Genomic DNA, 12,313 nt, shown 5'->3' with positions numbered 1-12,313 from the left:
AGGCAACGACAGGATCTTATATTGGGAGGCCAGTATCTCTTTTCGGATGCACTATTCCTTCTTTATTGCATCCGTCGATCACTCACAATGACGAATTAACACAGATATTGCGTCGCTATGAAATACTATATGTTCCATGCCTTCTCTTTCTAAATCGAGGAACGTTTCTATGGCAACGACAGGATCTTCATTTGGGAGGCGAGTAGCATTTTTCGGATGCACTATTCTTCTTTATTGCATCCGTCGATCCCTCACACTGACGAATTACACAGAAATTGCGTCGCTATGTAATACTATAGGTTCTATGCCTTCTCTTTCTAAATCGAGGAACGTTTCTATGTCAACGTGAGGATCTTATATTGGGAGGAGAGTATGCCTTTTCGGATGCACTATTCCTTCTTTATTGCATCCGTCGATCCCTCACAATTACGAATTAACACAGAAAATGCGTCGCTATGAAACACAATAGGTTCTATGGCTTCTCTTTCTAAATCGAGGAACGTTTCTATGGCAACGAAACGATCTTCTATTGTGAGGCGAGTATCTCTTTTCGGATGCACTATTCCTTCTTTATTGCATCCATCGATCACTCACAATTGCGAATTAAAACAGAAATTGCGTTGCTATGAAATACTATAGGTTCGATGAATTTTCTTTCAAATCGAGAAATGTTTCTATGGCAACGAACGGATCTTCTATTGGGAGGCGTGTATCCCTTTTCGGATGCACTATTCCATCATTATTGCATCAGTCGATCCATCACAATGACGAGTTAACAATGAAATTGGGTCGCTATGAAATACAATAGGTTCTATGCCTTCTCTTTCTAAATCGAGGAACGTTTCTATGGCAACAACAGGATGTTCTATTGGGAGGCGAGTATCTCTTTTCAGATGCACTATTTTTTCTTTATTGCAACCCTCGATCCATCACAATGACGAATTAACACAGTAATTGCGTCGCTATGAAATACCATAGGCTCTATGACTTCTCTCTCTACATCGAGGAACGTCTCTATGGCAACGACAGGATCTTCTATTGGGAGGCGAGTTTCTCTTTTCGGATGCACTATTCCTTCTTTATTGCATCCCCCGATCCCTCACAATTACGAATTAACACAGAAGTTGCGTCGCTATGAAATACTATAGGTTCTATGCCTTCTCTTTCTAAATCGAAGGACGTTACTATGGCAACGACAGGATCTTCTATTGGGAGGCAGGAATCTCTTTTCGGATGCACTATTCCTTCTTTATTGCAACCATCGAACCCTCACAATGACGAATTAACACAGAAATAGCGACGCTATGAAATGCTATATGTTCTAAGAATACTCTTTCTAAATCGAGGAACGTTTCAATGGCAACGACAGGAATTCATTTGGGAGGCGAGTATCATTTTTCGGATGCACTATTCCTTCCTTATTGAATCCGTCGATCCCTCACAATTGCGAATAAACACAGAAATTGCGTCGCTATGAAATAATATAGGTTCGATGACTTTGTCTTTATTAATCGAAAAAAGGTTTCTATGGCAACGAACGGATCTTCTATTGGGAGGCGAGTATCCCTTTTCAAATGCACTATTCCTTCTTTATTGCATCCGTCGATCCCTCACAATGACGAATTAACACAGCAATTGCGTCGCTATGATATAGTATAGGTTCTAGGCCTTCTCTTTCTAAATCGAGGAACGTTTCTATGGCAACGACAGGATCTTATATTGGGAGGAGAGTATCTCTTTTCGGATGCACTGTTCCTTCTTTATTGCATCCGTCGATCCCTCACAATGGCGAATTAACACAGAAATTGCGTCGCTATGAAGTACTATAGGTTCTATGTCTTCTCTTTCTAAATCGAGGAACGTTTCAATGGCAACGACAGGATCTTCTATTGGGAGGCCAGTATCTCTTTTCGGATGCACTATTCCTTCTTTATTGCATCCGTCAATCCCTCACAATGACGAATTAACACGGAAATTGCGTCGCTATGAAATACTATAGGTTCTATGCCTTCTCTTTCTAAATCGTTGAACATTACAATGGCAACGACAGGATCTTATATTGGGAGGCGAGTATCTCTTTTTGGATGCACTATTCCTTCTTTATTGCATCCGTCGATTACTCACAATGACGAATTAACACAGATATTGCGTCGCTATGAAATACTATATGTTCCTTGCCTTCTCTTTCTAAATGAAGGTACGTTTCTATGGCAACGACAGGATCTTCTATTAAGAGGCGAGTATCTCTTTTCGGATGCACTATTCCTTCTTTATTGCAACCATCGATCCCTCACAATGACGAATTAACACAGAAAATGCTTCGCTACGAAACACAATAGGTTCTATGCCTTCTCTTTCTAAATCGAGGAACGTTTCTATGACAACGTCAGGATCTTATATTAGGAGGCGAGTATCTCTTTTCAGATGCACTATTCCTTCTTTATTGCATCCGTCGATCCCTCACAATTGCGAATTAACACAGAAATTGCGTCGCTATGAAATACTATAGGTTCGATGACTTTTCTTTCTTAATCGATAAACGTTTCTATGGCAACGAACGGATCTTCTATTGGGAGGAGAGTATCCCTTTTCGGATGCACTATTCCATCATTATTGCATCAGTCGTTCCCTCACAATGACGAATTAACCCAGAATTTGCGTCGCTATGAAATACCATAGGTCTATGACTTCTGTTTCTATATCGAGGAACGTTTCTATGGCAACGACAGGATCTTCTATTGCGACCCGAGTATCTCCTTTTGGATGCACTATTTCTTCATTATTGCATCCGTCGATCCCTCACAATGACGAATTAACACAGAAATTGCGACGCTATGAAATACTACAGGTTCCATGTCTTCTCTTTCTAAATCGAGGAACGTTTCTAAGGCAACGACAGGATCTTATATTGGGAGGCGAATATCTCTTTTTGGATGCACTATTCCTTCTTTATTGCATCCGTCGATCACTCACAATGACGAATTAACACAGAAATTGCGTCGCTATGAAATACTATATTTTCCATGCCTTCTCTTTATAAATGAAGGTACGTTTCTATGGCAACGACAGGATCTTCTATTGGGAGGCGAGTATCTCTTTTCGGATGCACTATTCCTTCTTTATTGCAACCATCGATCCCTCACAATGACGAATTAACACAGAAATAGCGTCGCTATGAAATACTATATGTTCTATGAATACTCTTTCTAAATCGTGGAACGTTTCTACTGCAACGACAGGATCTTCATTTGGGTGGCGCGTATCATTTTTCGAATGCACTATTCCTTCTTTATTGCATCCGTCGATCCCCCACAATGACGAATTAACACAGAAATTGCGTCGGTATGAAATACTATAGGTTCTATGCCTTCTCTTTCTAAATCGAGGAACGTTTCTATGGCAACGTCAGGATCTTATATTGGGAGGCGAGTATCTCTTTTCGGATGCACTATTCCTTCTATATTGCATCAGTCGATCCCTCACAATGATGAATTAACACAAAAAATGCGTCGCTACGAAACACAATAGGATCTATATCTTCTCTTTCTAAATCGAGGAACGTTTCTATGGCAACAAAACGATCTTATATTGGGAGGCGTTTATCTCTTTTCAGATGCACTATTCCTTCTATATTGCATCCGTTGATCCCTCACAATTGCGAATTAACACCGAAATTGCGTCGCTATGAAATACTATTGGTTCGATAACTTTTCTTTCTTAATCGAGAAACGGTTCTATGGGAACGAACGGATCTTCTATTGGGAGGCGAGTATCCCTTTTCGGATGCACTATTCCATCATTATTGCATCCGTCGATCCCTCACAATTGCGAATTAACACAGTAGTTGCATCGCTATGAAAAAGTATAGGTTCGATGACTTTTCTTTCTAAATCGATGAATGTTTCTATGGCAACGACAGGATCTTCTATTGGGACCCGAGAATCTCCTTTTGGATGCACTATTCCTTCTTTATTGCATCCGTCGATCCCTCATAATGACGAATTAACACAGAAATTGCGACGCTATGAAATACTACAGGTTCTATGCCTTCTCTTTCTAAGTCGAAGAACGTTTCTATGGCAACAACAGGATGTTCTATTGGGAGTCGAGTATCTCTTTTCAGATGCACTATTCCTTCTTTATTGCATCCGTCGATCCCTCATAATAACGAATTAACACATAAATTGCTTCGCTATGAAATACTATGTGTTCTATGACATCTCTTTTTAAATCGAGGAACGTTTCAATGTCAACGACAGCATCTTATATTGGGAGGCCAGTATCTCATTTCGGATGCACTATTCCTTCCTTATTGCATCCGTCGATCCCTCACAATGACGAATTAACACAGAAATTGCGTCGCTATGAAACACCAAAGTTTCTATGCCTTCTCTTTCTAAATCGAGGAACGTTTGTATGGCAACGAAAGGATTTTCTATTGGGATTGGAGTATCTCTTTTCGGATGCACTATTTCTTCTTTATTGCATCCCTCAATCCATCACAATGACGAATTAACACAGTAATTGCGTCGCTATGAAATACCATAGGTTCTATGACTTCTCTCTCTAAATCGAGGAACGTTTCTATGGCAACGACAGGATCTTCTATTGGGAGGCGAGTTTCTCTTTTCGGATGCACTATTCCTTCTTTATTGCATCCCCCGATCCCTCACAATGACGAATTAACACAGAAATTGCGTCGCTATGAAATACTATAGGTTCTATGCCTTCTCTTTATAAATCGAAGGACGTTACTATGGCAACGACAGGATCTTCTATTGGGAGGCAGGAATCTCTTTTCGGATGCACTATTCCTTCTTTATTGCAGCCATCGATCCCTCACAATGACGAATAAACACAGAAATAGCGACGCTATGAATTACTATAGGTTCTATGCATTCTCTTTCTAAATGGTGGAACGTTTCTATGGCAACGACAGGTTCTTCTATTCGGAGGCGAGTATCTCTTTTCGGATGCACTATTCCTTCGTTATTGCATCCGTCGATCCCACACAATGACGAATTAACACAGCAATTGCGTCGCTATGATATAGTATAGGTTCTAGGCCTTCTCTTTCTAAATCGAGGAACGTTTCTATGGCAACGACAGGATCTATATTGGGAGGAGAGTATCTCGTTTCGGATGCACTGTTTCTTCTTTATTGCATCCGTCGATCCCTCACAATGACGAATTAACACAGAAATTGCGTCGCTATGAAGTACCATTGGTTCTATGTCTTCTCTTTCTAAATCGAGGAACGTTTCAATGGCAACGACAGGATCTTCTATTGGGAGGCCAGTATCTCTTTTCGGATGCACTATTCCTTCTTTATTGCATCCGTCGATCCCTCACAATGACGAATTAACACGGAAATTGCGTCGCTATGAAATACTATAGGTTCTATGCCTTCTCTTTCTAAATCGTTGAACATTACTATGGCAACGACAGGATCTTATATTGGGAGGCGAGTATCTCTTTTTGGATGCACTATTCCTTCTTTATTGCATCCGACGATCACTCACAATGACGAATTAACACAGATATTGCGTCGCTATGAAATACTATATGTTCCTTGCCTTCTCTTTCTAAATGAAGGAACGTTTCTATGGCAACGACAGGATCTTCTATTGGGAGGCGAGTATCTCTTTTCGGATGCACTATTCCTTCTTTATTGCAAACATCGATCCCTCACAATGACGAATTAACACAGAAAATGTTTCGCTACGAAACACAATAGGTTCTATGCCTTCTCTTTCTAAATCGAGGAACGTTTCTATGGCAACGACAGGATCTTATATTGGGAGGCGAGTATCTCTTTTCGGATGCGCTATTCCCTCTTTATTGCATCCGTCGATCCCTCACAATGACGAATTAACACAGAAATTGCGTCGCTATGAAATACTATATGTTCTATGCCTTCTCTTTTTAAATCGAGGAACGTTTCTATGGCAACGACAGGATCTTATATTGGGAGGCGAGTATCTCCCTTCGGATGCACTATTACTTCTTTATTGCATCCGACGATCCCTCACAATGACGAATTAACACAGAAATTGCGTCGCTATGAAAGACTATAGGTTCTATGCCTTCTCTTTCTAAATCGAGGTACGTTTCTATGGCAACGACAGGATCTTATATTGGGAGGCGAGTATCTCTTTTCGGATGCGCTATTCCCTCTTTATTGCATCCGTCCATCCCTCACAATGACAAAGTAACACAGAAATTGCGTCGCTATGAAATACTATATGTTCTATGACTTCTCTTTCTAAATCGAGGTACGTTTCTATGGCAACGACTGGATCTTATATTGGGAGGCGAGTATCTCCCTTCGGATGCACTATTACTTCGTTATTGCATCCGACGATCCCTCACAATGACGAATTAGCACTGAAATTGCGTCGCTATGATATACTATGGGTTCTATGACTTCTCCTTCTAAATCTAGGAACGTTTCAATTGCAACGACGGGATCTTAAATTGGAAGGCAAGTATCTTTTTTCGGATGCACTATTTCTTATTTATTGCATCCGTCGATGACTCACAATGAAGAATTAACACAGAAATTGCGTCGCTATGAAATACTATAGGTTCTATGCCTACTCTTTCTAATTGGAGGAACGTTTCTATGGCAACCTCATGATCTTCAATTGGGAGGCGAGTATCCCTTTTCGGATGCACTATTCCTTCTTTATTGCATCCGTCGATCCCTCACAATGACGAATTAACACAGAAATTGCGTCGCTATGGAATAGTATTGGTTCTATGCCTTCTCTTTCTAAATCGAGAACGTTTCTATGGCAAGGACAGGATCTTATATTGGGAGGCGAGTATCTCTTTTCGGATGCACTGTCCCTTCTTTATTGCATCCGTCCATCCCTCACAATGACAAATTAACACAGAAATTGCGTCGCTATGAAATAACTTATGTTCTATGCCTTTTCTTTCTAAATGGAGGAACGTTTCTATGGCAACGACAGGATCTTATATTGGGAGGCGAGTATCTCTTCTCGGATGCACTATTCCTTCTTTATTGCAATCATCGATCCCTCACAATGACGAACTAACACAGATATTGCGTCGCTATAATATGCAGTAGGTTATATGGCTTCTCTTTCTAACTCCAGGAACGTTTCTATGGCAACGACACGATCTTATATTGAGAGGCGAGTATCTCTTTTCGGATGCACTATTCCTTCTCTATTGCATCCGTCGATCCCTCACAATGACGAATTAACACAGAAATTGCGTCGCTATGAATTACTATGGGTTCTATGCCATCTCTTTCTAAATCGGGGATCGTTTCTATGGCAACGACAGGATCTTCTATTGGGAGGCGAGTATCTCTTTTCGGATGCACTATTCCTTCTTTATTGCAATCATCGATCCCTCACAATGACGAATTATCACAGAAATTACGTCGCTATGAAATACTATAGGTTCTATGCCATCTCTTTATAAAACGAGGATCGTTTCTATGGCAACGATAGTATCTTATATTGGGACGCGAGTATCTCTTTTCGGATGCACTATTCCTTCTTTATTGCATCCGTCGATCCCTCTAAATGACGATTTAACACAGAAATTGCGTCGCTATGAAATACCATGGGTTCTATGCCTTCTCTTTCTAAATCGGGGAACGTTTCTATGGCAACGACAGGATCTTATATTGGGTGGCAAATATCTCTTTTCGGGTGCACTATTCTTTCTTTATTTCATCCTTCGATCCCTCACAATGACGAATTAACACAGAAATTGCGCCGCTATGAAATACTATAGATTCTATTCCGTCTCTTTCTAAATCGAGGAACGTTTCTATGGCAACGACAGGATTTTCAATTGGGAGGGGAGTATCTCTTTTCGGATGCACTATTCCTTCCTTATTGCATCCATCGATCCCTCACAATGACGAATTAACACAGAAATTGCGTTGCTATGAAATGCAATAGGTTCTATGACTTCTCTTTCTAAATCGAGGAACGTTTCTATGGCAACGACACGATCTTATATTGAGAGTCGAGTATCTCTTTTCGGATGCACTATTCCTTCTTAATTGCATCCGTCGATCCCTCACAATGACGAATTAACACAGAAATTGCGTCGCTATGAATTACTATGGGTTCTATGCCATCTCTTTCTAAATCGGGGATCGTTTCTATGGCAACGACAGGATCTTCTATTGGGAGGCGAGTATCTCTTTTCGGATGCACTATTCCTTCTTTATTGCATCCATCGATCCCTCACAATGACGAATTAACACAGAAATTGCGTCGCTATGAAATACTATAGGTTCTATGCCTTCTCCTTATAAATCGAGGATCGTTTCTATGGCAACGATAGGATCTTATATTGGGAGGCGAGTATCTCTTTTCGGATGCACTATTCCTTCTTTATTGCATCCGTCGATTACTCACAATGACGAATTAACACAGAAATTGCGTCGCTATGAATTACTATGGGTTCTATGCCTTCTCTTTCTAAATCGGGGAACGTTTCTATGGCAACGACAGGATCTTCTATTGGGAGGCGAGTATCTCTTTTCGGATGCACTATTCCTTCTTCATTGCATCCGTCGATCCCTCACAATGACGAAGTAAACAGAAATTGCGTCGCTATGAAATAACATATGTTTATGCCTTTTCTTTCTAAATGGAGGAACGTTTCCATGGCAACGACAGGATCTTATATTGGGTGGCAAATATCTCTTTTCGGAGGCTTTTATTTCATCCTTCGATCCCTCATAAAGACGAATTAACACAGAAATTGCGTCGCTATGAAATACTATAGGTTCTATTCCTTCTCTTTGTAAATCGAGGAACGTTTCTATGGCAACGACAGGATTTTCAATTGGGAGGAGAGTATCTCTTTTCGGATGCACTATTCCTTCTTTATTGCATCCATCGATCCCTCAGAATGACGAATTAACACAGAAATTGCGTCGCTATGAAATACTATAGGTTCTATGCCTTCTCTTTCTAAATCGAGGAACGTTTCTATGGCAACGACAGTATCTTCTATTGGGATGCACTCTTTTCGGATGCACTATTCCTTCTTTATTGCAATCATCGATCCCTCACAATGACGAATTAACGCAGAATTGCGTCGCTATGAAATAATATATGTTCTACGCCTTCTCTTTCTAAATCGAGGAACGTTTCTATGGCAACGACAGGATCTTCAATTCGGAGGCGAGTATCTCTTTTCGGATGCACTATTCCTTCTTTATTGCATCCGTCGATCCCTCACAATGACGAATTAACACAGAAATTGCGCCGCTATGAAATACTATAGATTCTATTCCGTCTCTTTCTAAATCGAGGAACGTTTCTATGGCAACGACAGGATTTTCAATTGGGAGGGGAGTATCTCTTTTCGGATGCACTATTCCTTCCTTATTGCATCCATCGATCCCTCACAATGACGAATTAACACAGAAATTGCGTTGCTATGAAATGCAATAGGTTCTATGACTTCTCTTTCTAAATCGAGGAACGTTTCTATGGCAACGACACGATCTTATATTGAGAGTCGAGTATCTCTTTTCGGATGCACTATTCCTTCTTTATTGCATCCGTCGATCCCTCACAATGACGAATTAACACAGAAATTGCGTCGCTATGAATTACTATGGGTTCTATGCCATCTCTTTCTAAATCGGGGATCGTTTCTATGGCAACGACAGGATCTTCTATTGGGAGGCGAGTATCTCTTTTCGGATGCACTATTCCTTCTTTATTCCATCCGTCGATCCCTCACAATGACGAATTAACACAGAAATAGCGTCGCTATGAATTACTATGGGTTCTATGCCATCTCTTTCTAAATCGGGGATCGTTTCTATGGCAACGACAGGATCTTCTATTGGGAGGCGAGTATCTCTTTTCGGATGCACTATTCCTTCTTTACTGCAATCATCGATCCCTCACAATGACGAATTAACACAGAAATTGCGTCGCTATGAAATACTATAGGTTCTATGCCTTTTCTTTATAAAGCGAGGATCGTTTCTATGGCAACGATAGGATCTTATATTGGGACGCGGGTATCTCTTTTCGGATGAACTTTTCCTTCTTTATTGCATCCGTCGATCCCTCTAAATGACGATTTAACACAGAAATTGCGTCGCTATGAAATACTATAGGTTCTATGCCTTCTCTTTCTAAATCGGGGAACGTTTCTATGGCAACGACAGGATCTTATATTGGGTGGCAAATATCTCTTTTCGGATGCACTATTCCCTCTTTATTTCATCCTTCGATCCCTCACAACGACGAATTAACGCAGAAATTGCGTCGCTATGAAATACTATAGGTTCTATTCCTTCTCTTTCTAAATCGAGGAACGTTTCTATGGCAACGACAGTATCTTCTATTGGGAGGCGAGTACCTCTTCTCGGATGCACTATTCCTTCTTTATTGCATCCGTCGATCCCTCACAATGACGAACTAACACAGAAATTGCGTCGTTATAATATGCTATAGGTTCTATGGCTTCTCTTTCTAACTCGAGGAACGTTTCTATGGCAACGATAGGAATTTATATTGGAAAGCGTGTATCTCTTTTCGGATGCACTATTCCTTCTTTATTGCATCCGTCGATCCCTCACAATGACGAATTAACACAGAAATTGCGTCGCTATGAAATACTATGGGTTCTATGACTTCTCCTTCTAAATCTAGGAACGTTTCTATCGCAACGACAGGATCTTAAATTGAGAGGCGAGTATCTCTTTTCGGATGCACTATTCCTCCTTTATTGCATCCGTCGATCCCTCACAATGAAGAATTAATACAGAAATTGCGTCGCTATGAAATACTATAGGTTCTATGCCTTCTCATTCTAATTCGAAGAACGTTTCTATGGCAACGAAAGGACCTTCTATTGGGAGGCGAGTATCCTTTTTCGGATGCACTATTCCTTCTTTATTGCAATCATCGATCCCTCACAATGAAGAATTAACGCAGAATTGCGTCGCTAGGAAATAATATATGTTCTATGCCTTCTCTTTCTAAATCGAGGAACGTTTCTATGGCATCGACAGGATCTTCAATTCGGATTCGAGTATCTCTTTTCGGATGCACTATTCCTTCTTTATTGCATCCGTCGATCCCTCACAATAACGAATTAACACAGAAATTGCGTCGCTATGGAATACTATAGGTTCTATTCCTTCTTTTTCTAAATCGAGGTACGTTTCTATGGCAACGACAGGATTTTCTATTGGGAGGAGAGTATCTCTTTTGGGATGCACTATTCATTCTTTATTGCATCCATCGATCTCTCACAAAGACGAATTAACACAAATATTGCGTCGCTATGAAATACTATAGGATCTATGCCCTTTCTTTCTAAATCAAGGAACGTTCCTATGGCAACGACAGGATCTTCTATTGGGAGGTGAGTATCTCCTTTCGGATGCACTATTCCTATTTTATGCACCCGTCGATCCCCCACAATCACGAGTTAACGAAAAAATTGTCTCGCTATGAATTACTATAGGTTCTATGCCTACTCTTTCTAAATGGAGGAACGTTTCTATGGCAACGACAGGATCTTCATTTGGGAGGCGAGTATCCCTTTTCGGATGCACTATTCCTTCTTTATTGCATCCGTCGATCCCTCACAATGACGAATTAACACAGAAATTGCGTCGCCATGGAATAGTATTGGTTCTATGCCTTCTCTTTCCAAATGGAGAACGTTTCTATGGAGAGGACAGGATCTTATATTGGGAGGCGAGTATCTCTTTTCGGATGCACTGTCCCTGCTTTATTGCATCCGTCCATCCCTCACAATGACAAACTAACACAGAAATTGCATCGCTATGAAATACTAAAGATTCTATGCCTTCTCTTTCTAAATCGAGGTACGTTTCTATGGCAACGACTGGATCTTATATTGGGAGGCGAGTATCTCTTTTCGGATGCGCTATTCCCTCTTTATTGAATCCGTCGATCCTTCACAATGACGAATTAACACAAAAATTTGCGTCGCTATGAAATAATTTAGGTTGTATGCCTTCTCTTTCTAAATCTAGGAACGTTTCTATGGCAACGACAGGATCTTATATTGGGAGGCGAGTATCTCTTTTCGGATGCACTATTCCTTCTTCATTGCATCCGTCGATCCCTCACAATGACGAATTAACACAGAAATTGCGTCGCTATGAAATACTATAGGTTCAATGCCTTCTCTTTCTAAAGCGAGGAACGTTTCTATGGCAACGATAGGATCTTATATGGGGAGGCGAGTAGCTCTTTTCGGATGCACTATTCCTTCTTTATTGCATCCGTCGATCCCTCACAATGACGAATTA

Source organism: Schistocerca cancellata, chromosome 3, assembly GCF_023864275.1.
Source record: "Schistocerca cancellata isolate TAMUIC-IGC-003103 chromosome 3, iqSchCanc2.1, whole genome shotgun sequence".
Taxonomy (NCBI): Eukaryota; Metazoa; Arthropoda; class Insecta; order Orthoptera; family Acrididae; genus Schistocerca; species Schistocerca cancellata.
Note: the sequence above shows the minus strand (reverse complement) of the source record.